The sequence below is a fragment of the Sminthopsis crassicaudata genome, chromosome 6 (assembly GCF_048593235.1).
Source record: "Sminthopsis crassicaudata isolate SCR6 chromosome 6, ASM4859323v1, whole genome shotgun sequence".
Lineage (NCBI taxonomy): Eukaryota > Metazoa > Chordata > Mammalia > Dasyuromorphia > Dasyuridae > Sminthopsis > Sminthopsis crassicaudata.
The window spans coordinates 188,334,229-188,359,421 of record NC_133622.1 but is presented as its reverse complement, the minus strand read 5'-3'; the positions used below and the strand labels follow the sequence as shown (position 1 = coordinate 188,359,421).

Below are 25,193 nucleotides of genomic sequence, written 5' to 3'. Positions count from 1 at the left end.
TTCTCAAAGTTGTCCATTCCATTTTTTGATAGCTCATTATGTCACGTGCAACTTTACAACAATGATATATATATATATATTTTCATTGATAAAAATGCTAAAATTCAAAAAGCCAAGCATTTATTTTTGGGGACATACCATTGCAAACTTTTTTCCATGTTGATATGAAGCTATTAATAACTACTTTGGGGGGTGGGGTGGCCATTCAACTAGGTCCAAATTCAACTAATTGTATTATAATCTAGCCTATATCTCTTCATTTTGTTCACAAAAATATCATGACTCAGCCAGTCAAGAAACATTTATTAAGTTCTTAGTATGTCCAACAAGGAAAGGCAACTTTTGATGCATTAGAGTTCTTTGTAATTACTACTTCCCTTTTCTTCTTTGAATGACAAGCATTTAAAGACAATCCTGCTCTCAAGGAGCTTCCAGACTAATAAGGAGATAGCATACAAATAACTATATATATATATATATATATATATATATATATATATATATATATATATATATAAATATATATATATAAAAGGTATTGTCCTTTTTGATGTGAATTTTGAAATTAGTTTATTCTCTCCTCTCTTTTGGGAAAGATTAAAATGATCATCCTGGAAACTTAGTTTCCCAGTCTCTCTTACTGCCATTGTTAAGGCAATCATGATATGTTGAAAGTGCCTTGATTAGCATCTTTAAGATATCAGAGATAGGAACTTTCCAGACAGTTTTATTAAGTCCTGATAGAACTGAGTTTTCCTAGAATATCTGTTAAGATTGTCTTTATCTCCCCAACTCTCCCTGGTAATTCTCCTCTTTCCCCTAAGAAACCCCCAAGATTATATTTCCCGTATAAAAGATAAGGTTATGATGAAGATCTCTGCTAAGTCCTTTTCAGGATTAAGCCTGCTGTCAGACACTTTCATAGTGTTTTCCTTTAATCGCATCTTTCTCCTTACTATAGCTAACTTTACTGGTTAATCTGCTAAATTCCTCTATGGATTTAACCAGCTGCTCAATGGCATATTCACACTTCATATTCATTCAATGACTTCTTCCAAACCCTTTCCTAGCTAACTTTATTGCTCTCCAAAATCTATTACATATTTACCATTCCTGATGCCTAAAAATAGACCTCTTCATTTATATGTAACCTCTTCTCATAAATAAAGGTATCTTTTGGCAAGGAGAAAGCCCTTGTGAATTTGTCACATGTGCTTTGTGATGAGGTTCTGAGCAGGGTAGAGAGTTGTGGGAATCCCGTTCTGATTAGCCCTCAAGTCCTTTGTAAAAGAATTTGCAAACCCTTAAAGTTAGACTGACAAAAAAAGTTTATTGTTGAAAATGAAAAGCCAACCTTTGCTAGGAAGGCTGACTTCCTCAAAGGCAAGGTAAAGTTCCTAACAGAGAAATCCCGACAGAGAGGTAAAGAGGGGTGTTGTCCTGTTAGGGAAATAAGTGAGAGAGATAAAGAAGGGTTAATGCTGAAAAGAGATTGTCTTCTCATGAGGCAGAAGGTCCTGGAAGGCAGATATTGGGGGTGGAAAGGGAGAGGAGAGGAGAAGAGAGGAGAGGAGAGGAGAGGAGAGGAGAGGAGAGGAGAGGAGAGGAGAGGAGAGGAGAGGAGAGGAGAAGGGAAGGGAGAGGGGAGGGGAGAAGAGGAGAGGGGAGGGGAAGGGAAGAGAGAGGGGAGGGGAGGGGAGAGGGAAAGGGAAGGGGAGAGAGAGACAGAGAGAGAGAGAGAGACAGAGAGAGAGAGAGAGAGAGAGAGAGAGAGAGAGAGAGAGAGAGAGAGAGAGAGAGAGAGAGAGAGAGAGAGAGAGAAATTGAGATTCCTTGGCATGGCATGTTCTACCTCTGTAAGGAATGAGCCCCAAGATGCCCTTTTTTATCATTTGAAACTTTAGCTAGGGGCTGGGTGCAGTTTGAGTTGAAATCAGACTGAAATCTTGGAACTGAATAGAAATTTTCCATTTGAATGAGTGTTCCTGGACTAATCTCCAATTCAATAGAGGTCGAAATCTAGATCTCTAGCTCCAGCTAAGTAGGAGTGGTCCTGGACTCAACCAGTCCCACCAAGATAAACAGCATGAAATCATTTTATCTTGATTCCCTAGGGAGGGTTTCTCAACCTTAAATGCGCGCTTCTCCTAGGATTGAAGGTGTTTCTCAAGTGTCCTCCCCCAAAGTCAGAGAGAAAAACAGTTTCAGTGTTCCCCACATTGCTTTGTGCCTTGTATTAGAACTAAGATTGCTCCTCTGACCTCATCATATTCAATGATAATGATTATCATTATTAGTATTACTTTTGGTCTAGATGCATAATTTCTTTAGTGTAGGCAGTTCCCTTTGTTATAGAAACTCTTTCTACCACTGTAGATTGTCAATTTATCTGTATTTATGTCACAGAAAGTTGCCAGGAGCCCTGAGAAGATACATGACACAATGAAGTTAAGTCACATAACAATATGACAGAGATAGGACTTAAATCATTTTTCTGATTCTTAAGACTAGCCCCATATTTTTTATACCAAACTGCCTTGCCATGCACCTAAAAATGTTGTCAAAAAGAGTTTTGAAGAGGGGACCCCCGCTACTCTGAAGATCCTTGGAGAAAATCTTCAACCCTGCCTCAATAAGGAACACTGCTCCAAGTCTTTTTTTTTCTTAAATGAATTTAAGTTTTAACTGCTTGAGGGGAAGAATGATGAGGAAACCCTAAAACTCTTAAAACCTCCTTTCTGCCCACCGGAACCACTCTGGCTCTGGTGTCTTTCTACCTTTTAACCTTGCTTCCAAACCCCATAATAAAGCTCTTATCAATCTAGGTTTTCGGATCTGTAAATTCCTTTACAGAGAACTCTTGCACAGCTACTGATGGGGGTTGAGGTCCCATTAAGATTCCTTTCTGATTTCCAAGCCCTCCATAGCTGAAGAAGATAGGATCTTTTGATTCACAAATCCTGGTCAAAAAGCACCCTTTTGAATTCCAATGATATCTGGGATTTCCCAGCCCCCACCAGATCTGAGCTAGCTTGGGCTTTCCCATCCCCCTACTATCTGCTCAGGTTTCCCCAACCTCCACAAACAGCTCCTTCCTTATCTAAAAACCCATTGAATTCTATTCAATGCTAACCCTGGCCGAAACCAGCCAGGAGCCTGGGACTCCACCCATCTTCAAGATTATAAAAAGGGGAACCCTGGAAGTCCACTCTTTGCAGGAGCCCCCCCAAACATGGTATCCTTCCAGCCATGTGAGGGTTCCTGTCCGCCTGGCAACCATCTCTGGCCTTGGCATCTTTCTACCTTTACCCTTACTTCCAATCTCCTACAATAAACCTTTTTTTTTTTTTTAATCAATCTAGATTTTTGAGCCTGTAAATTCCTTTACAGGGGACTCTGCGCCGTCCCTAGATCCTTGCACCAAACCAAAAGGGGTTCCCCCTTTCCTAACTCTCATCACTACTAGACCTCATTTAACTCTGTATCCTTGCGCCAAATACAAAAGGGTTGTAAGAGAGCTCTATTTGACTTCCTGTACACCGAACCTGCCACGAGACCTCAATTACACCTAATTTCATTTAGATACCCCTTATCTAGTTCTCATCAGTTTGACTTGATTTGTTCTTGATGAAGTCATTACAGTTCTTTGTAAGCACCACTTCCTTTTTTTCTTCTTCAAATAACAAGCATTTATTTTCTCTCATTCCCAAACCCCAAACCAAAAAATACTTTTTTTTCCCTTGACCCCCCTGATCCCCCTCCCCGATATTTAATTTACAGACCCCCCTTGTGACGCGCAACCCTCCCTCTTTTTTTTTTTTTTTTTTTTAGGATCCCTCCCCCCTCCCTCCAAGTCCCTTCACTTATTCCCCTTTTCCTTTTCCCTTTTCCTCTCCCCCCTTTTAATGAGGTGAGAGAAAATTCTCTGAAAAACAAATATGTTAATTATTTACTCTTTGAGCCTCTTCTGATGAGAGTAAGATTCACACAATGATTCTCCCCCTCACTAAGTTCCCTCAGATATGGTGTATTTTCTATGTCTCTTCCTGGGATGTAGTTTCCCTCTTTTTATCACTTCTTCCCCTTTTTCTGAACCGACCTCCTTCCCTTTACTACACCCCCCTTTTTTTCTTTTATATCAGTAAAATCAAATTATCCTTGAGTATTTTTTATATACCCACAACAGAGTTACAGTTCTCAAGGGTTCTGTGTACCTTTTTCTGTTTCTCTTCAGTCTTGTGGATGTAGATCAAATTTTTTGTTTAAGTCTGGTTTTTTTCTTAGAAACATATAGAATTCCTCTGTTTCATTGAATGACCATCTTCTTCCGTGGAAAAAGATGCTAAACTTAGCTGGGTAGTTCATTCTTGGTTGCAGTCCTTGATCTTTTGCCTTACGGAATATCAGGTTCCAGGCCCTTCTATCTTTTAATGTGGAGGCAGCCAGATCTTGGGTGACCCTTATTGTGGCACCTTGGTATTTAAATTGTTTTTTTCCCAAACCAAAAAATAAAAGAAAAACAAATATGCACAGCCAAAACAAAGCACATTTTCATAATGGCTAGGTCCAAAAATGAAATCATTCTGTTTCTTGTATCTCATACCTTTCAGAAATTGAATAGCATGTATCATCACTGGTCCTCTGGAATTGTGGCTGGTCAATGCATCAATCAGAATTCTTAAGTCTTTAAAAGAAATATGCCTCCAAAATACTGTGATTGTATAAATTGTTGGTATAAATTGATTGTATAAATTTGTAAAAATTGTTCTTCTAGTCTTCTCAAATTCTTGCATCAATTTCATCCAAATTTTCCCAAGTCTCCCTGAATCCATCTTTTTTTCTCCCCCTCATCATACAACAATATTCCATCAAATTCATGGGCCATAATTTTTCAACCATTCCCCAAGGGATGGTTCAAGTTCTTTGCTACTATAGAAAGAGGTACTATAAATATTTTTGTAATATTGTTTATTTTGTTTCTTTAATCTCTTTGGGATAAAGGCTATTTATTTACACCCTAAATCCCCAAAACCTAAACAATAAACCTTTAAGGTTTGGGGTGGAGATTATTATTAAATGAAATTCAATGAAAGCAAATCTCCACATCACCTCATGAGGTCATTGATCATTTTCCAGAGTAAAGGACTTACAACAATAAGATAAAGTCCCAAAGAGATCAAAGTAGTCATGCTGAGTCAGAGTTCAGTGACTTTTTGGGCACAGTTTTAAATTGCTTCCCAGAAAGGCTGGACCAATCTAAAGCTCTATTAACAGTAATAATATTCCTCTTTCCTTCCAGCCCCAGGAACATTTGTCATTATCCATTTTTGCTATCTTTCCCAATCTGATGGCTGTGAGAGAGAACTCATTGTTGCTTTTATTTAATTTTTTCTGTTTGTTAATAATTTGGAACTTGGATATTTATAACTTTAATTTTTTCCTTTGAAAATTTCCTGTTTACAACTTCTGACCACTTATCAATTAGAGAAAGACTTGTATTCTTATAAGATCAATTCCTTATCTTGGAAATACTTTTATCAGAGAAACAAGTCACAAATATGTTCCCCAAGTTAACTGTTTACATTCTAATTTTATCTACATTGGTTTTGTTTGTGCAAAAAAAACCCTTTTCAATTCCATGTCTATTCTTGCTATCTATATGTTCATGAAGTCTTAATTTATCCATTGATCCCAAAGGAAATTTGTATCTTGCTCCTCTAATTTGTTTATAGCTTAGTGTTTTACATCTAAGTCACCTATCCAGTTATAACTTATCTTGATATATGATAAGAGGTATTGATGTAATAGAACTGTGTCCCCTGATCTTTGTGAAGGGAGGGCCACCTGGTCTAGGGAAATTGTTAAAAATGATCCCCACCCTTCTACCTGATTCCTAAGGGAAACTCCCACTTCCCAATTGATCTGGGAGTCACTTTGGTCTGGGAAATAATCATCACCCTTTATTGATTTGGAAATTAGCCCCTAATTGCTCCCTAGCCCCAAAACATAGAAGGCTAATAAAAAAATAAGATTCTGTATCCAAACTTTTGCTATCTTCCTAATCAGGAAACAGCCTGCTGAGGAAATAGTTTCTCAGTGAAAATAAACTCTTTTTTTTTTCTTTTTTGCCAAAAAGCTAGCTTGCAGATACAGACTGCAAATTCTTTCACATAAACCTGTGACACTGGCCTGGGGACCCCTATTGCTATTGGGGTATCTCTCACCCCTCAACAGTAGTAGAAACAACTAGAATTTATATAGTAATTTAAGATTTACAAAGCTTCACAAAACACCCTGAGAGTGTTATCTCATTTATCTCTATTATTTTCTCCATTTTACAGAAGAGAAAACTGGAGCTGAGAGAGGGAAATGATTTATCCAGAGTCACCCAGCTAATAAATGTTAGAGACAGTATTTGGACTCTGGTTTATGTAATTCCAAGTCTGGCATTCTATTCATTGTACCACCTAGCTGTTCAAACCATTCCTACCATGAAAGAGCTCACATTCTAATGCAGGAAAAAACATATAAAAATCATGTAGACACAAGAAATATACAAAATAAATTGGAGGTAATTTCAGAGAGAAGGCAGTGGCACTGAAGCAGGGATACTGGATCACTTGGCTCCAGGAAAGGTTTCTTCCAGAAGATGGGTTTTTTAGTTGATACCTGAAGGAAATCGGGGAAGCCAGGAGACAAATATGAGGACAGAGAGAATGCTATGCTTGGAGGACAGTTAGTGAAAAGGCAGAGTCAGGATATGGAGTGTGAGAAACATCAAGGAAGGCAGTGTCATTGGATCATAGCGTTCATAACTATCCAATACAGTAGTTATGGGCCAAAGGTAAAACAAACTTTAGCTGTCTCCATGACCCAGGACAACCAGAATCCAAGAGAAGTTAAACAAACCATGAATTGATGTTTCTTGACCTTGGCTTACTTAGCACCTCTTTTCAACCACCCATACCACTTAGGGTAAGGATAGTCTAGCAGAACCAAAGACTTGACACATGATAATTTAATAAAATCCAACTCAATACTTTGGATCTCCACTTCCCATTTTTAGTGCTCAGCTCCAACCATGGAAGTTGGCTGTATTATAGTCAATATAACAATGAGTGGAGCCCTTTGGTTACAAAAGCATGCTAGAGCCTGTGACAACCAGCTAGCACTTAAGCAACAACTCCATAGCAACAACTGCAAATCTCTGACTTGGGGCAAACAGCCTCATAACACTGGTGTGGAAAAGTTGAGAACTGTTTAGGCTAGGGTGGACAACCCCATAGTACTGTTCTGCCTCGGTTTCCCTACCTTAGTTTCCCTGAATTGCTCTGCCTCAGTCTTCCTGGTGGCAACCCTCCTTCCTGGCCATTAGGAGTGAGATCATTAGGGCTGGGAGCCCTGACCACTAGCATTCCAAAGTCATAAAATGCAGATGGTCTATCATAAGATATATAGGTGTATCTTCTCTCTTAGACATGCTGGCTTCTAGTCCACCCAAATTATCAGAATTTATGATACTTCTTTACCACCAACCTGTCCGAACTGAATTTATGGTCTATTTCTGGAAGTTCCCACTCACCAGTGCTCTACCCCCCCCTCCCCTCCACCTTTGTTTCCTGATTGCTGGAGCCCTGTAAGAATCACTGGAATCCCTCACTCCTTGCTGGATACTTTGAGACAAGAGCCCAATTCAGCCGGCTAGGGTCAACATGGATCCTGTTTTGCCCCCAGTCCATATTTCCCTCTAACAAAATATTAAAAACTCTAATCTCTAAATTGCCTCTGTTTCTCCGGCATTACATTAGAATGCTATAAAGCTTTGACTTTCCTGTACAGGGGCAGACAAGCCTACAGAAACAGCATGCTAAGTCTCTGAATGGCTGATGCCAGTCTAGACAACTGAGGGAGAGGGAATGGGATACAAGACTCTGTGTGTGTGTGTGTGTGTGTGTGTGTGTGTGTGTGTGTGCTGCATGTGCACGCGCAGGTTTGGAACACCCCACTAAGCCTGAAGAAAATCACTTAGTATCCAGCTAGGACCAGTTCTGTCCACTAAAAGTCACTTGGAGCACAGATCTAGGGTGGTGAACTGTGAATTGCCCAATGTGAGAGGAAGCTAAGATGCATTGATTGAGACTGAGATGCTCCTAAGGAAACTACCATAGAGATATTTGGAAAGTGAAAAATTGTAGAAAATAAAGGAAGGAAAAGACTGAAATTAACAAAAATCTCAGAAAGTAGAAAATTCAAAGACCTTGAACATAAACAGATACAACAGGGAGAACACTAACAACAGAAGGAAAAAAATCTTCCAGATCTAGTAAATAAGTTTTTGCAAAATAATGGAAAATGATCCAACATTTTACGAGACACAGGACCATGTAGAAAGTGAGAAATGAAACAACAACATGCTGTTCCTTAGTGGTTCAAAAGAAAAATGATAATTATGAATGTCGAATGTATAGCCTGCATAGCAAAAATAATGGATAGAATAGAAAAACTGGATCTTGTAATGATGTCTGTCTCATTAATGAAACAAGACACAATAATAAATTGGAAATAGAAATATACAGAAGTAAAAGACAGTCTAGAAGAAGAGAAGCAAAATACCATTGTTTTAAAAGAAAATAGGTTCCCTATGTAGGCAAAACACACTGATCTTAGATACAGGATGTGTAGAGAGAACCTAAGGTTTATAGATCTTCCAGAAGAATGTGACTAGATGAAAAACATGAGCAGTATAATCCAACAAATAATATAAAAGAACTGCCCAGAACTTCTGAATACAGAAAATGAAATAACAATTGAAAGAATTCATAGATGGCTCCAGAAAAAAAATTTAACGTTGCAAATTCTAGGATACTTAGTAATTAAATTTAACAATTCAATTCAGAAACAAATTATGGAAGCAAGCAGGAGAAGGACTTTTAAATAAAAAGGAAAGGATTTTTCAAATAATATAAAACTATTAAGAATCCATTAGAAAACAAAGAAGGGAATGGAATAAAATATTCCAAACAGCAATGAAACTGAGAATGCTGCCCAGAGTGATGACCTTGAAAATATGAACTTAACCATGAATAAAAGAAGATAAACATTCCAAAAAAAATGATATTTGAAACATTTTTAGGAAGATGGAATAGATTATTTGATTCTCACATATCCCAGACAAAAGAAATATAGGAGTGATCCAGCAGCCAAGAAAAGCAATAACAGATTTCAAAAATATCAGAAAGAGCCTTCTTTTTAAATGTATACAATGAGAAAGAGAAGGCAGAAGTCTGATGGGAGTCAGTATAGTGCAGGTCTGGGGGCATATCTTGCCTATAGGTAACTCAAGTTTTTTTGTGGGATTACAATACAGCATGGAAGTGAGAAGGGTAGCAGGAGGATGCAAAGAAATGTATAATTTGCCTTCCTCAAAGTGAGAGCTAGCAATAAGGGGAAGGTGACTTTTTTTTGGTCTCCTAAGAGAAAGGTCTTTAGAGGAGTAGGTTAGGAGGACAGAAGAAATACTAAAAGATGGAGAGGAAGGAAGGAGGCTTTGCTTTAGTGGTGGAAGGGGGTTCCACTAATGAAGTTTGTAAGGATGAAATGTTTTGTGAAGGAAGATGGGGACCTTTTGTCTGGGGAATTCTCTACCATTCACTCCATCTTAGTGGGGGAGTTTGGCATTCCTTAAAGCAAGTGGCACCTCAAGGAGTCAAAGATATGAACCCAACGTGAAGATTCAGAGACATTGCCTGGGGTGGGGTGGGGGTGGGGGGAGGAACGGAATTGTTGGGGGAGGGGAATAGGTCAGAAATAGGTTACATAATCAGGAATCTGGTGTACCTCTATCATGGTACAGTATCTTCTATGATACTGGCAAGAACTGGCACTCTTCGGAGAGTGAAGCACAATGGAAAATTACTACAAGGAAGTGTCAGAAAATGCCCAAAGAGGAGAGTCTAAAATGGATTCCTTAGAAGTTTTGACTGCATAAGGAATACAAAGAATAAAAAGAAACTAGATAATTTTAAGGGTCATTAACTAGAAAATGAGATTCTAGCATGAAAAGAAAAATTGAATAATGAATAAAGTAAGAGAAATTCTATCTGGAAAGGGGAGGTGTCAAAAAATTAAATTTAAAAAGTTAATGAATACAACTAGTTGAAGGGGATGACAGGAAGGGAGAATGTATTTGAGTAACTGAGAGGAGAAAGAGGGAGGGAGAGAATAAACAACAACAAAAAAAAAGCAGGAGAGAAAATGGAACTAATAAGCAAAACACCAAAGAGAAAGAAATAGTAGATGAAAAAAGGATATCAGGGATGAGGGAAAGAGAGCTAGGGGGAAGAGGGCCATTTTATAAAAAAAAGATTAAGGTAAAGCAACTAAAGGAACATAGTACTGTTTATGGCAGAAGAGGAAAAACATAATAATTTAAAAAATAAAAGACAAAGGGATATATAAAGCTAACTTATAATTTTAAATGTGAATAGATAAAATAATCCAGTGAAATGAAACAGTGACAGATAAGAAAACAAAACACCACAATCTGTTGCTTACAAGAAACATATATAAAACCCCAAAGGCATATAAAAAAAAAAATAACAGTGAGGGAATAGAAAAAATTTACTTTGCATCAAATGAATCAAAATTGACAGTAGTTACAATCATATTATCTGATAAAATGAAAAAAAAAACATTAAAAAATAAAAAGCACAAATAAGTAAACTATATTATGCTGAAAGGAAGCATAGAACAAACCAATTTAACTTACACACTTCAAATTACTTAGCATCCAAATCATAAAGGAGACATTATCTGAGCTACAAGAGGATAAAGACAGTAAGACAACAGTGACAAAAGACTTCAATATTCTTCTTTCAACTATGATAAATCTAACTGGAAAAGAAATAAAAGGTTACTGAAAAAATTGCTGGAAAAATTTAAGTAAAAAACTTATAGTATCTTCTAAATGGGACTGCAAAAAATATGCATATTTCTCAGCACCATAAGGAACTTTTACAAAAATTGACCATATATAAGACAGAGAAATATTACAAAGAAATATAAAAAAGAAGAAATAAATAATATGTTCTTTAAAGACCATAATGCAATGAAAAACAATAATTGGGATAGGCACCACAAATAAAAGATACAAACATAAATGGAGACTAAACAATGAAATTCTAAATAATGAGCAGGCCAAGGAACAAATCATAGAAACAATAACTATGTAAAAGAAAATGAAAATGAAGAAACAACATACCAAAATTTCTGGGATGCTAGTAAAGCAGTCCTCAGGGGAAAAATTATATTCCTACAAACATATATATATATATATATATATATATATATATATATATATATATATATATATATATATATATATATATATATATATATATATATATATATATATATATATATATATGTATATATATATATATATATATGTATATATATATATATATATATATACACATATATATATGTATATATATATATATAAACAAACATACAAAATAAAGAGCATTAATAAACTCAATGTGTATTTTAAATAAATAGAAAGCCAACAAATGACAAAACTAAAATAAACACAAAACAGGTAATAAAAATTGGGGGGGAATAAATAAATTGGAAACAAAAAAAACCTATAGAAACTACACAAAAAGCAAAATCTAGTTCTTTGAAGATTATTAAAATTGATAAACCCTTAGCTAATCTGATTAAAAAGATAGAGCAGAAAATCAAATTAATAAAATAGCAAATAAGCAAAATGAAATCACAAAATCAGAAAAATAAGAATCAAAATACATCATGCACAGCTATATGTTAATAAAATTATAAACACAAAAGTAGAGGAATACCTTAAAATATGTAACAGTAACAGACCAAGATCTTAAATAACCAAGTCTCATAAAAAGAAATAAATCTAGCCATAAAAATAACTAGCAAAGAAAAAAACTCCTCATCCTAAAGTATTCATAGCAGAACTCTATCAAACTTTTAAAGAACAATTAATACCCATCTTTCACAAATTATTTTCAAAAATTGTGAAAGTAACCTATCAGAATCCTTTAATTAGTACTAAAGTAGCTTATGAGGCATAAAGTTTTAATTATAGGAAATTTTACTGGGTCTAGTTCAAAAGAAGAGATGATCCTAGTTTGCTCTTGTGTAAGAGAGACAGAGACAGAGACAGGAGAGAGAGAGAGAGAGAGAGAGAGAGAGAGAGAGAGAGAGAGAGAGAGAGAGAGTGCCACTCAGTCTACATTGATAATACAATCTGTGTGTGTGTATGTGTGTGTGTGTGTGTGTGTGTTATTGTCCTCTTTAATGGTGATATATTTAATCAGTTGATGAATATATTACTGTTATAATATATGTGTTAGCATAGTGGTATACTATGCTATTTCTGTATATAAATACATATTACTTCCATTTGAAATGTTTCAACCAACTTCCTTACTTTCTTACTACTGCTCCTTAACATCCTTCAAAATTCTTCAGGTACTTTCTTTGACAATGGCTAAATCCATCACCTATAGGTCCTTACAGAGGATAAAATAGCCTCCATGAGTATTACACCAAGAGAGAGAGGGTGAGGAAAAAGTACTAGTATCAAAGGATCTGAGGATAAAGGGTCAGTTCAACCCCTATATAGGGAAATGGTTGTGGAAACAGGGATAAGAGTGGGACTTTCCTTTACTGCAAAGGGAAGAAAGGGTGAAGATATTGCCAGTGATAGACTGAAATATCAATTTCTAAACATAGAGATAAAAGAACTTCTCACAATGGGCTTTGCTCCTCTAGAAACTTTGAGGGACTGACAACATCTCCAAACCTTTTATTGTTATATTCCTTTCTTGAGAATGTTTTCTTAACCAACCCCTCAACTGTATTGCCTGTGACAATATTTAGTATTAAATTATTATCTTTTCTTCTGGCCATTGTTGGGAGGGATTAGCTAGTTGGCAGAAAAAGAAAAAAACAATTTTCCTACTGTTTGGTTCTATATAATTTCACCCAGGATCCCCAGGTAGAACCAGGTGGGTGGGATAGTGCAATAGTGAAAAGTCTGACCAAATTCTCACCTTTCCTCTCTTCTTACCACAGCCATATTATGAATATTCCTAAGTGGGTTTTCTATGCTTCTTACTGTTGTAGGAGTTTTGCGTTTTTAAATAAAAAGTTTCAATGTTTTAAAAAGAGGCTTATTTAGATTAGGATTTGTGTAGCTCAGAAATGGTGAGGGGTCACCATTTAAAAAAAAAAAAAGCTGGAGAGAAATCTAGGAGCAAAGCAAAATTTTATTGACATTCTCGTGAGAATCGGGTGTCCCACCAGGAAATGGAAGGGAGAAGGTACCTTTTAGGACAAATTTGACACCTGAATAATCCCTAATGCAAATACCCCTCCCACCAATGACCATCATCCTCATTGGTTGAGGGTCTTACATTCTAAACTAGAGAACTTTCAAGAAATTGAACTTGGCCAATAAGTAAACAATTGCCCATTATTTGATTGAAGTAGGGAGAAAATGATGTCATTGGAGGATAGCAGGAAGGGGATTTAGGTATGCCCTTGAGTCAATGCTCAAGGACCTTCAGGCCTACTCCCAATTCTTAAGCAGATGAAGCCTTACTCCATTTTTACAACTGTCCTTAGAGATCTCACCTCATCTTGTTCAGATTCAAAATATTATTCAGTACATGCTTACACTATCACATATCACATATACCTATCACAAAAATATTACTCAAGTGGTTTCTTGAAGAGCTTTGACAAGACTTTCTTTACTTCTCCCACCTCTCCCTCCTGGGAAGAAGCCAAGAGAAAAACTAACATTTTGGGCTCTAGACTACAGGGAAAATAAACATTTATAAAAGTCAAGTTCTTCAAATTTACAAAGACCAATTGATTATATAAACTACATATATTGAAGACGAAAACTTGAAGGCTCATTTTCCCCTTAAATGTAATAAATTCAAGAAGCCATGCTTAGCTACAGCAGATGGCATCCCAAACCCTATTCCTGGCAGGCAATTATGTTTCTGCATCGAATTAGGTATAAGTGGTGTTACAAACTGCAGTAGGGAAGATATGTGATGCTAAATTCCCATCAAGGTAGGCAAAAAAGCTTTTCAGGTTCAACCTTTAAGTCCTAGCCAATTTGATAAATGGTTAGTACAAAGATTAAAAAAAGCCAATCAGGCCAAATGTCACTGCTGCAGGAATATAATATACTGCGAGAGAAATCAAGTGAAGTGTCCCTGAACTTCAATAAAAGAGTGAGAGTCATAAAATCTGAAGTTTATATTGTGGTGTCAAAAGAACAATTAGTTCTTTTGGTAGATTGGAGCAAGGAGGAAGGGGACACTGATTATTCATTGCTAGGAAGGGCAAATCTTTTACTACATGATTCAAAGGCATATTTCATTTTTTTTAACAATGTTCCTCTCTGTTTCTGCTTCTTTTGCTTAATTGACTTTAAGTGAGACTGTTAAGATTCATGGAAACTTTCAAGTAAATTGGGAAGGCTAGTTTAATATAGATCCAATGGGTTTCAAAAAATAGATTGCTTCAGGGCAGAAAATCAATAAGGTCATGATCAGAGAATATCCAGAAGTCGCAATACTTATAGATACCCAAGGAGAAACAAATAAGAAAAAGTAGGGTGCAGAGAACATAAATTTATTTAGGACATAAGCATTTTTACTGATCAGTAAAATAGTACAGATGACTGAGTCTTAGTAAGTAGTAAATACATACAGTTTGGTCAGGTGACATTATGATGTCTATTACCTGGAACTATGATGATAGAGGCTAAGGCACATATCTAACCCAGAGACACTGCTGGGATGCTCCTTTCTACTACTTTACTATATTCCCGTAAACTAATATTTATCATCAATTTCATATTGCTCCTAAAAAATTCCAACTTTATATAGTACCTATTAGAATCTACATATATTTATTCATATCATTCCATTTGGTTACCAGTAATGCCAAAAGTAGTTTGTGCATGAGATTCAGTATAATCAGTGAAGACATACATGTATGACTGGTAAAGGGAATGATTCAGTCAAAGGAAGAATTATGTTTTTGTGGATCCCCTACAGAGTGCTGAAGGAAAAACAATGCCAAAGAATGAGAAGGCATAAATGGATTGTGATCTGACTGTGGAGGGAATCCTCATAATAAAGAGGGCAACAAAAGACCGAAGTATATATTTCATAGGAACTAAGTTGGAGAACATTGAGGATCCCTTGTCGCTTAAGTTTCTGTATCTTAACCTCTTCCTCTGCCTATTTTTGCATTCTCTTCATTCTATTTTCCACATGTTATAAACTCTCTTCCTCTGAGACTACGGAGTAGTTTCTTAGTTTAATTACTATGAAACATTAATTCATTACTTATTGAGTGCCTAATGGTATTTTGTGATATATTTAAGTCAGCATACTAAATGAGCTGGAGTCAAGGAGACCAATTAGGAGACCACTGCCATATTGCAGTTGAGAAATAATGAAGCCTAAAGTATGGTGAAAGCAATGGGAATGCTGAGAAAGAAACAGAGTGGACTCAAAAGAACTCAGTAACAGATTAGTCTGAATAGGGGAGAAAAGAAGGAGGAAGTCAAATGTGTCTCAGGTTTCCAGCCTTGGTAGATAGACAGGATGGTAGTGCTATTAAAAGGGGAATCAGGAAGAGGAACACGTTTTAAAGAAGATGAAGAGTTTGGTTTTCCATATGGTAAATCAGTAATGTTGGATAGACATTCAGGTCGTGATATTCAGGTTTCATTTGGAAGAGCAAGGAGGTACTAGATTTAGATTTCAGAATCATTTAGTGAGATGAAAGCTGCAGTTGTGAGAAAGAGCAAAGGGCAAAGAAATGAATGTTTCTGGAGTATGAGGAAGTACAGAAGCCAACACAAAGAACAAATAAAGAATGTTTCTAGAGGTAAGGTGACAAAAGGAGACAACCCTTTCAATTCTATGACACCAAAAGGGTGCATTGTCACAGGAGTCAAGGGAGGAGAGTTTCAAGAATGAAGGGTTAGTGGTGTCAAATATAACAGTGTGAAGAAAGGTTAAAAGTCCCTGCATTTGGTGACTAGAAAAATATTGGTGACTTTTGAGAAATTTTAATAGAATATTGAAGGTGACCAGTACAGAGGAGTCAGGAATTGAAGAATGAATATGTGACAACAAAGTAGAGAGAGCAAATTTTGACAGTAAAGTTAAGGAGAAAGATAAGGTGTTATCTATAGGAGCTGAGATTTTGTATTTTTCTATTTTAAGGGAGAGAAATATGATTTTAGGCAGAAGAGAAGGATGACCTCTAAGTCCATATTAACATTTTACAGGTTTATGCGCCAAAGAGGGAGAGATTGAAGAGGTGAGAGATCGGAGATGTAAGAGACAGAAAGGATAATTGATTTAAAATGGCTCTGAGGACAGGTGAAGGAACTGGATCATAAGGTTACATAGAAGAGTAAGCCTTGGAAAGGAAGAGAAACTCTTGTAAGGCAAGTGAGAAAGATTGAAATGAATGAAAGCAAATGATCAGGTAAAAAGGGAATTTGTGGCACTCACTTCAGGTAACCGTTCTCTCTAAGACCATCTTTTCACTTGTTCCCATAGGGAAAGCTTAGAATATTCCTCAGGGTGAAGAGGATAGTGAATAGATCAAAAACAATTAAAAAGTCAGTGTTGAGTACTGAAGATCTAGTATGAATGTGCAGGGTAGTCAATCAAACTTTCTCTAATAAACAATAACATAATGTTAGTAGAGATCACAGAATGTGAAATCAGAGGACTGGTTTAAAATCCTTATCCTGCTGTTTAAATAGATGAATGATCTTGGAAAACCCTTTTTAATTTCTCTCAACTTGAATTTTCCTATGTGAAATGAATCGCTAAAATCCCTTCTATATTTAAATTCTATAATCAATCAATTAACAAGAATTTATTAAACATTTAATATTTTCAGGCACTGTGCTAGGAGCTGGAGATTCCAGTGCAAAGAATAAAGTAAACCCTACTCTCCAAGGGCTTGCAGTTTATAGTATAGTTGAAGGTGCTAAAGGAGTCTGTGTCACAGAAATGTTATGAACTGCTGTTTCATAGGAGCTGACATCTTCATTTTCTCTATTACTTTTTCTAATGTGATTTTGGATCCCAAAGAAAAATCATATGCCAAACAATGAATAGTAAGTATATGTAAATTGTCTCTTTAGAGAATCCTCTATGGGGAATTAATGTAGTTGACAAATAAGGAAGAAGATACACCATATTTGGATGCTTCAAAATAAATACTGTATTGTTATGTGATGCTACAAGCAATGACTAAGTAGGATAGCTAACAATGTAGCTATTTCTGCATTGGAAATTAGTTTAAAAGAAGTTTTGAAAACATGTTATAACACTGAGAAACATTCCAAGAACCATGAAGGCTGGACATTGTATGTGTGGTAAATAATAAAAGACAGAGAGAATGAAGATAGATATGCTTGTGCAAAGTCAAAGGGAAGGAAGAAATTTGACCAAAATAATGGCAATTTAAGTTGTAAGGCTTCTCATTCATCTTGTATGTTATGATAAATTTTCTATTTCAATAAATGTCATTGTTTGTTTTGGGAATCTACCAGCTACTAATGGAAAACCTTTAGTTGTTTTGTACAGTCTCACATGTATACCATTTTCCTACAGAAAGTGTTACTACTCGAAAAAAAGCTATTTACTTGATGGAACTTTCATTTTCTGACTAGGCTGCATAGATGACATAGGCTAAAGAGCCTCTCATTTGGAATAAGAGACCTGGATTTGAATTGTGGCTCTGATACTTAATAAATGTGCAACCAGAGGCAAGATACTACACTTTTCTGACTGAGTATCCTTTTTCATAAAATGGGGATAATGATGACTATATATTACCACCTGCCTCACAGTGCTATATAATTTTTTTCACTTAATAGTATTTTATTTTTTTCCAATTACAAGTAAAGAAAATTTTCAACATTCATCTTGGCAAGATTTTGAACTTCAAATTTTTTCCTCCTCCCTCAAGACTGCACAATCTGATATGGGTCATATATGCACAATCATATTACATATGACCAAAGTATTTTTAAGCTTTGAAGCTCTATATAAATCTGAGCTACTCATAAGATTAGGATTAAGTAGAAAGAACATTTTTTTCTTGAGATTTTCAAGAAACTGAATTCTCTGAAAAATCATCATCTACTGTTCTTTGGTAGTACTAGATTTCTAGACCTTATCCCCAGAGACTGTATTGTGTATATGTGTGTATCCCTACCCCTCCAATCTATCATACATACACAGTGCTTAGGAGTCAGACACAAATCTGACAAAGAAATGATAGGCATAGCAATAGGGAAAGCAGGGTTTAGGGATTTTTTTTTCTTTAAGGACAGGGAGTGAGCTTGTTTGTAGGTAGGACAGAAAATTTTTAAGGAAGGCTATGGAGTGCTATGGAAAGAACACTGGATTGTGAGTTTGAGTATTCCCTCTTCCAGATACCTACTATTTAATGTCTTTAGGCTTAAGTTTCCTCACCTGAAAGATGAGAGGGGAACCTGATGCTCCAAAGCATTCCAGCTCTGCTTTCTATGTCGGTGTGGATAAAAAGATTTAAGATCACTGATTTAGAGTTGGAAGGGATCTGAAAGGTCACCTATTCCAACTCATTAGATGAAGAAAATGCAGTTGAATGCATTCTGAATGTCTGACTTGCTCAAGGGCATGTAGGTGGCAGAAATGAACCCAGAACTTCAGATGAACTTCAGAACTCAGTACTTTTGTCATCATTGTAACTTCTTACAAGGGATAAAGTAAAATCACCGAAACAGAATGTGAAAAGCCTGGGAGATCACATCAAGGACATCTCCTCAATTGGAGATGAGGGAGACTTCTTTCCCTGAGACAAATGGATGCAGAAGGGAAAATTCTGAGGTGACAGAATTCCTTCTGAAAAGCCTTGTTATTCTCTGGTAAAAGGCAGCTGGAGACATGGCAGATAGAGTTCAAGAGCCAGGAAGACCTGAGTTCAAATCCAGTCTCAGACATTTACTAGCTGTATGATCTTGGGTAGGTCATTTAATTGCTCTCTGCTCAGTTTCATCATTATCAACTAGGATAATACAACAATAGCACCTACTTTGCCATGTTGTAAGAAATCAAATGAGATGATATTTGTAAAAAGCTCTTGGCACAGTGCTTGGTATATAATAGGTTCTATATAAATGCTTATTCCCTTTCCCTTCCTCCTTCCCAGTAAAAAAGAAGGCAAGGTCATTCTGCAAGTTTCAAAGAAGCAAAAGGCAGGGCTGAAGGCAGAAGTGGGAATGTGGTTGGAAAGCAAAAAGGTGAAATGTTTCTTATTAGGAAATCAAATGAATGATTCTGGAAGACACAGGAATCTTTTGTAAAGCAAACCATTAAAAGAACAAATTAACAATAATGGGGATTGATGGTCTAATGGTGGTATAAAAATCTTTCCATTTTATCCTTGAACAGGATAAAGCTTGAGTCTCATTTTGCACATGGCATATCTGAAATACACTTTTGTGGTTTAAAAGTAAATACCTATCTTTGATTAAAAGAAAAAAAAAGCCAACAAACTCCTAGGACAAAGATAACAATGTTAAGTTCTACTCCACATGATTAAGCATTACTCACAAGTAAATGGAGACAATAGGCTCTACTGTATCAGTAACAATTTCTTTGATCTCTTTAAGAAGGAATTATCCTGGGAATTGAGAGAGATATTTGAAACAAATGTGCCAAATAGAAACAATTGCCTTAAAGATAATCATCAAGAAAAATAACTAAGACCAATATTCTTCCCAGCCTGAGGAGGAATTTTATAGCCTGAAAGTTTGGTAACAGGAAAGAGTACAACATATTTTATGATAGTATTAAGACACTATAATCAGTTGATGTGCCTAACCTTGGGGAAAACATTTTAGACCAATCATCTTAAACTAGATGACCTTTATCAGCGTCCCTTAATTAATGTCCCCTCTACCAAAACTCAAAGGCACTGGCTTAGTTCTATACCTATGCATTTGACTATTCCTGGCAAGATAGTTTCATTGTGATCTTGTTGGACTAATTAGTCCAACAACTAATTAGTAAAGGCAACCTGTTCTGTGCTCTAAGTAAATGGTGCCATATTGAAACAGTAATTCTGTAGACAGGTGTGACTAGGGAATCTAAGTGCAGCTGATGAGTTAAAAAAAAAAAAACAAAACCCTTTGTTTGGAATTATTTCTTTTCTAGCGTTTAATCATTTTTAAAATCAATTTTAATGAATTAATCATAAACATTTCCCTTGGGACTTTGATCAAAAGAGCTTGATGGAATAGGAAGAATTCTTGGTCTGTATATCTGTTGACTTGTTAATACTTTATTGAAGAATGAATGTGTTCTGGTTTTAGGGGATAATCTGATTAAAGCAGGCTATGGATTTGGGCCATGTGGTACTGAATTTGTTAAAAAGATGGTAGATATAGAGGCTTAGTTTCAGAGAGCTGGGACGAGCAGACCAAAGACCTAAGAAAAGTAAACTCTGACAATCCCCAGAGACTACACTCTCTCAACCCCAGTCCTAGAGATAGGAGGTAGAAGAGGCAATGATAGAGCCTTCAGCCAACTAGATGGTGATAACCAAAGCAGAGGTGGATCTGTAAGAGATCTTGGACATTATGGACTATGAAGGAGCAGTGATGCAAATTCTATGCCTCAGAGAATGCAACCATAGAGAGAGAAAACCCAAATAGCTCCAGAAGAGAACTGGAATGGAGATATGAAGTAAGACTTCCAGATCTAGCCTCTTAATGAGAGAAAATGGGAGCAGTTTTAGATAATACTGCTCAGTAGTTCTGGTCTTGAAAGAAGAGGAGAGATATTTTGGATAGTACCAAGGCTCTGTGTCCCTCTCCTGGAGGGAGGAGAGAGGGATTTGAACTGTGCTAATAATCAAGAATACTAATCTTGTTTCTGGAGGGAAGAGAAGACAATTTCAGACAATGTTAAGTAGAGCCACACAGTATTTTACTTGCATGGATCTTTTCTTTGAATTTACCATGTTTTATTGTTTCATAGTTATATGTATATATGATTTTTGCCCAATTAGACTGTAAGCTACCTAAGTACAAACTTGGATTCTTAGGGCTCAGTACAGGGTCTGCACATATCAAGTGCTTAATAAATGATGAATTATAAATATGAGCAGCAAGAGATCATTTTTACTTGTTGGAGCAGCAGTGGTATGAAACCAAATTTAAAAATTTTGCTTTATAAAAGTTAAAGTTATATTTTATTTAGAAAACACAGAAGCTATTTACAATTTCAGGATTCTTATTTAGGATTCTTGTTAGTAAAATATATTATGAAATTTTTAAGAGGGCAGTATGAAAATAATTTAATAAAATTTTTGAATTGTAAAAAAACAAAATGGCCAGATTCAATAATGGCACATCAAACTGCTGACAACGAAGAGACTCAACAATCTGGAAATGGCTTTTGGAAAATGACTCACATTGATAGCACTGCAAAGAGCCTGGCTGTAAAGCTCCTATCAGCATAAATTTTCACCATCATTTAAAATGGAGCTCTGTACAGACAGACTAACATACCATGCTGCAAAGCTTTTAATTTAACTGCAAGCAAAGGAAATGAAAAAAAAGTTATGTGCTTTTTTCCCTCGTCTTTAAAATGCATCTGTGGAAAGGGAATTGGCAGCAAAGAAAACCGTGACACTGCAAAGAGAAATAATTCAAATTTTTCATTTTAGGTGAGTAGCATTTAGAAAGCTAATAATTATATTAGGAAGAAGCCTCAACCTTTTACAGAAGGGAAAAAACAAAATCAGAGGGGAAATATGAGATATTCATAGAATATCAAAGTTTGGAAGGGTTCTCAGAGAGAATCTTTTCCAACCCACAAAAACTAGGAAATAATTGGGGAAACAGCTCAGATTCAAAATCCAGCTCTGCTGCTTACTACTTATATGATCCTTGGACAAAAGATATATGATTTGAGCAGGGCCACACAAAGCTAATCTCAAAATATGTGAATTTTGGTCTTTGGACTCCAGAGTCCTTTCCATTATATCACTGTACCTCTTTTCTATCTTTATTTTGCATCATTACAAACAAGCTTTGCATATTTCTATTTACCATGTTGAAGCAATGCTTTGGTAGACAGGTGTGACATTAAGGCATTTTTGGAACTTGATTCCTTTCTTAAAAAAATAAGCATCTTATCTGGGCCTTTGCCACTACTACTAACTGGAATGTCTAAGTTGCCAAGGGTATGTATTATATTATAATGTTTCCATTTACCATTTTTTGTGGCACAAGATTATTCAACTAATTGATATATTACAAATTGATTTCCCCACTTCTTTCTCCTTGAACATGGAAATAGTTTCCATTTGTCCAGCAAAGTCTTTGCCAGATTCATTCATAGGATGTAGTAGTAGCATCAAAAGCTACAGTAAGCTCTCTAAATCAAAAGAAATTCAGATTGCCTTCCAAGAAAGGCTTAATCAGTTTATAGTCCTACCAATTTGAAGGGTATAAAATGATACTTAATTGCATTAATTTTAATTTTTGATCATTACAGAGAATAAATATTTTTGAAATGGCTATTAACTATTTATTTTTCCCTTATAGAAAACTTTTTGTTCATATTGTCTGATTATTTCCTCCTTGGAAATTGGATATTATGCTCTTTTGTAGCAATATTCCTTATTAATTCTGGATGATAAATTTTTATTAGTTATATTTACTGTAAAGACTTTTCTCCATTTCATGTTTGAAACTGTTTTTTAACATGCAAATCCCTTTATTTTTGTATAATCAAGCCCATTAATTTTGTTTCTAATGATTCCTTGTTCTTATATGATAAATTTTTTCCTTCCAGACAAATGAGAGATATATATTTTACTTCCCAATTTGTAAATTAGGTACAATAATTTGAAATGATATATTTAACTGAAGTTTATGGCAACATATGGCATGGGGCACCAAATATACTTTTTGCTCTATTGCTATACAACTTTGTCATTTAAAAAAATTTATTGATTCCTTTCCTCAATGTTTTGTCATGCTCAGGTTATCAATTTCTGGATTCTCTGTTCTAATGATCTACTTTTTATTTTTTTTACATTACCAGGCAATCTTAAAAATTATTGTTCTGTAATGTTTTGTCATCTGTTACAACTAAAGTCCTCTTAAACCAATTTTTTCAGTCTTTCTGGCTGTTTTCTATACAGATTCTATTACTCTCTTATAAACTATTTCTTTTTGTACCAATAAGTAAATATTTCTTGGATAAATTTAACTATTTTATTATGTGGTACTTTCAGCTAAAATACTGCCTTATGTGGTGTGTAGAGTCTCAAAGACTATAGCAGTAGAGAGCAAGCTCTAGCAGGTACTACAAAGTCAGAAAAACTTCTGGTACAGAGCTACTGAATGACTACATGAAGATCCAAATTAAGATGAGAGAAGCTAATTACCAGAAGGCTGCTCACAAGGTAGTGAATTTTTTGTCCATAGTAGCTTAAGTTATACTCCAAGAAGTGAGGAGATCTGATCTGAGTCTCTGACGGGAATAGTTACACAAATGAAAAAAAGAGATCCTTGGAAGTATTAAAATATTATTTTTGCATTTATATTTAAGAATGATACATTCTCATTTAGGGTAGTGTGAATGTTTTCTTATTAATCTCTCTTAATGCTTTCTTGTTTTAACCTAATTTTACTGGATATCATCAATGTCTCTCCTAAATCAGCTGTAGACTAATAAACATAATCTTCCCTCTGTCTTTTCTGGAAGTTGGGAAACACTACTCTTTCAATTACTTCTACTATCTACTATCAATGGTTCCCTATTACTTCTAGAATCAAATATAAAAAGATCCTATTTGGCTTTTGAAGTCCTTCATAACTTGGTTTTTTCCTATCCTTCCATTTTAAAAAATCACTCTACTCTTTTCCACATAATTTGTGACCTAGTGACATTGACATCTAACATTTGTTAGAGGCAGGATTTGAACCCAGGTCTTTTTGATTCAAAGTTAGTTTTCTCTTCACCATAATATACTGTCTCTCAATTAAATTGACAAAACTGTAGATGAAATTCCTGTGTTTTGTTTTGTGAGTTGAAAATCTTACACAATTTCATCAACTAAATCTAGCTCTCCCTCTCCTCCTCTTATTTGGTTCAATTCTTTGTCCATCACAACTGACAGTCCATCATGTACTGATGAACTAATTCTTTGAGGTTATCCCCTTAACTATGTGCCATCATATGGACAAAAGCTACTCTTCACCTATTTGGCTTTTCCTACATGATTCCTGGGAGAATCTCTTATGACTGACTGTATATTTCACTGAGGAGGTCTGGCAAAGATCTGGGGTTTGGTGCAATTGACACATGGTCACATGCAAAAAGAAAGATGTTGGAGACTTCACCACCTAGGAGAAATCTCTCTTTTATCTGACCTTTGCACAGGACATTATTAATGATAATGGCAAACATCTTCCTCTTTCATATCTCCTTTTTCCTGATAAAAAGAGGACAATTGAAAAAGTTATCTGTAATTGCAGCTATTAAGTAATTTTGCATGATCTTAGCTCTGCATGACAGACATCACCTTAATGGATACACTGTCTTGTAGAAGTAATATAAAAGACTATCAAAGACATGAACTGTTTGAAAAGAAGATGGGGCTATCACTCCTTCTATGGTGAGGGCATGGGACAACAGAGGAATAATCCACATGCTGAATTATTGTTAATATTGTCTTATTGCTTGCACCTCAGAAATCATTTTATATAGTTATTTTTGTCCAATTTTGTATTTATTTATCTGTGTTGCGTCCTGCTTTCTAAAGCCTTCAAGCTGGGGTGACAAAACATACTCTTGCTTTCTAGAGCCCCCACACCAGGGTGATTAAAATATTCCTTCCTAGTGGAGAAGTGATGAGGTAGGATTCCTGAGAATGGTGGGAAAATGGAGTCCATTTATTTCAAGGGCTTTCCCCTTTTTATAATATAACAAAAACAACTTTGAGCACATAGGACCACATAAACAACTTGCTATATAGTTTGTCACTTGGTATCACTCCTCTCCCTGATATCACTGCTTCAATCTCAACAC

The 25,193-nt window shown here is 35.6% G+C and overlaps 1 protein-coding gene across 5 annotated transcripts in view; it reads right to left on the bottom strand.

The window, feature by feature from the left end:
• The window catches only part of ZFYVE28 (zinc finger FYVE-type containing 28), a 186,373-nt gene that overhangs the window by 35,099 nt on the left and 126,081 nt on the right, over positions 1 to 25,193 (bottom strand). The gene's annotated exons all lie outside the window — the stretch shown is intronic.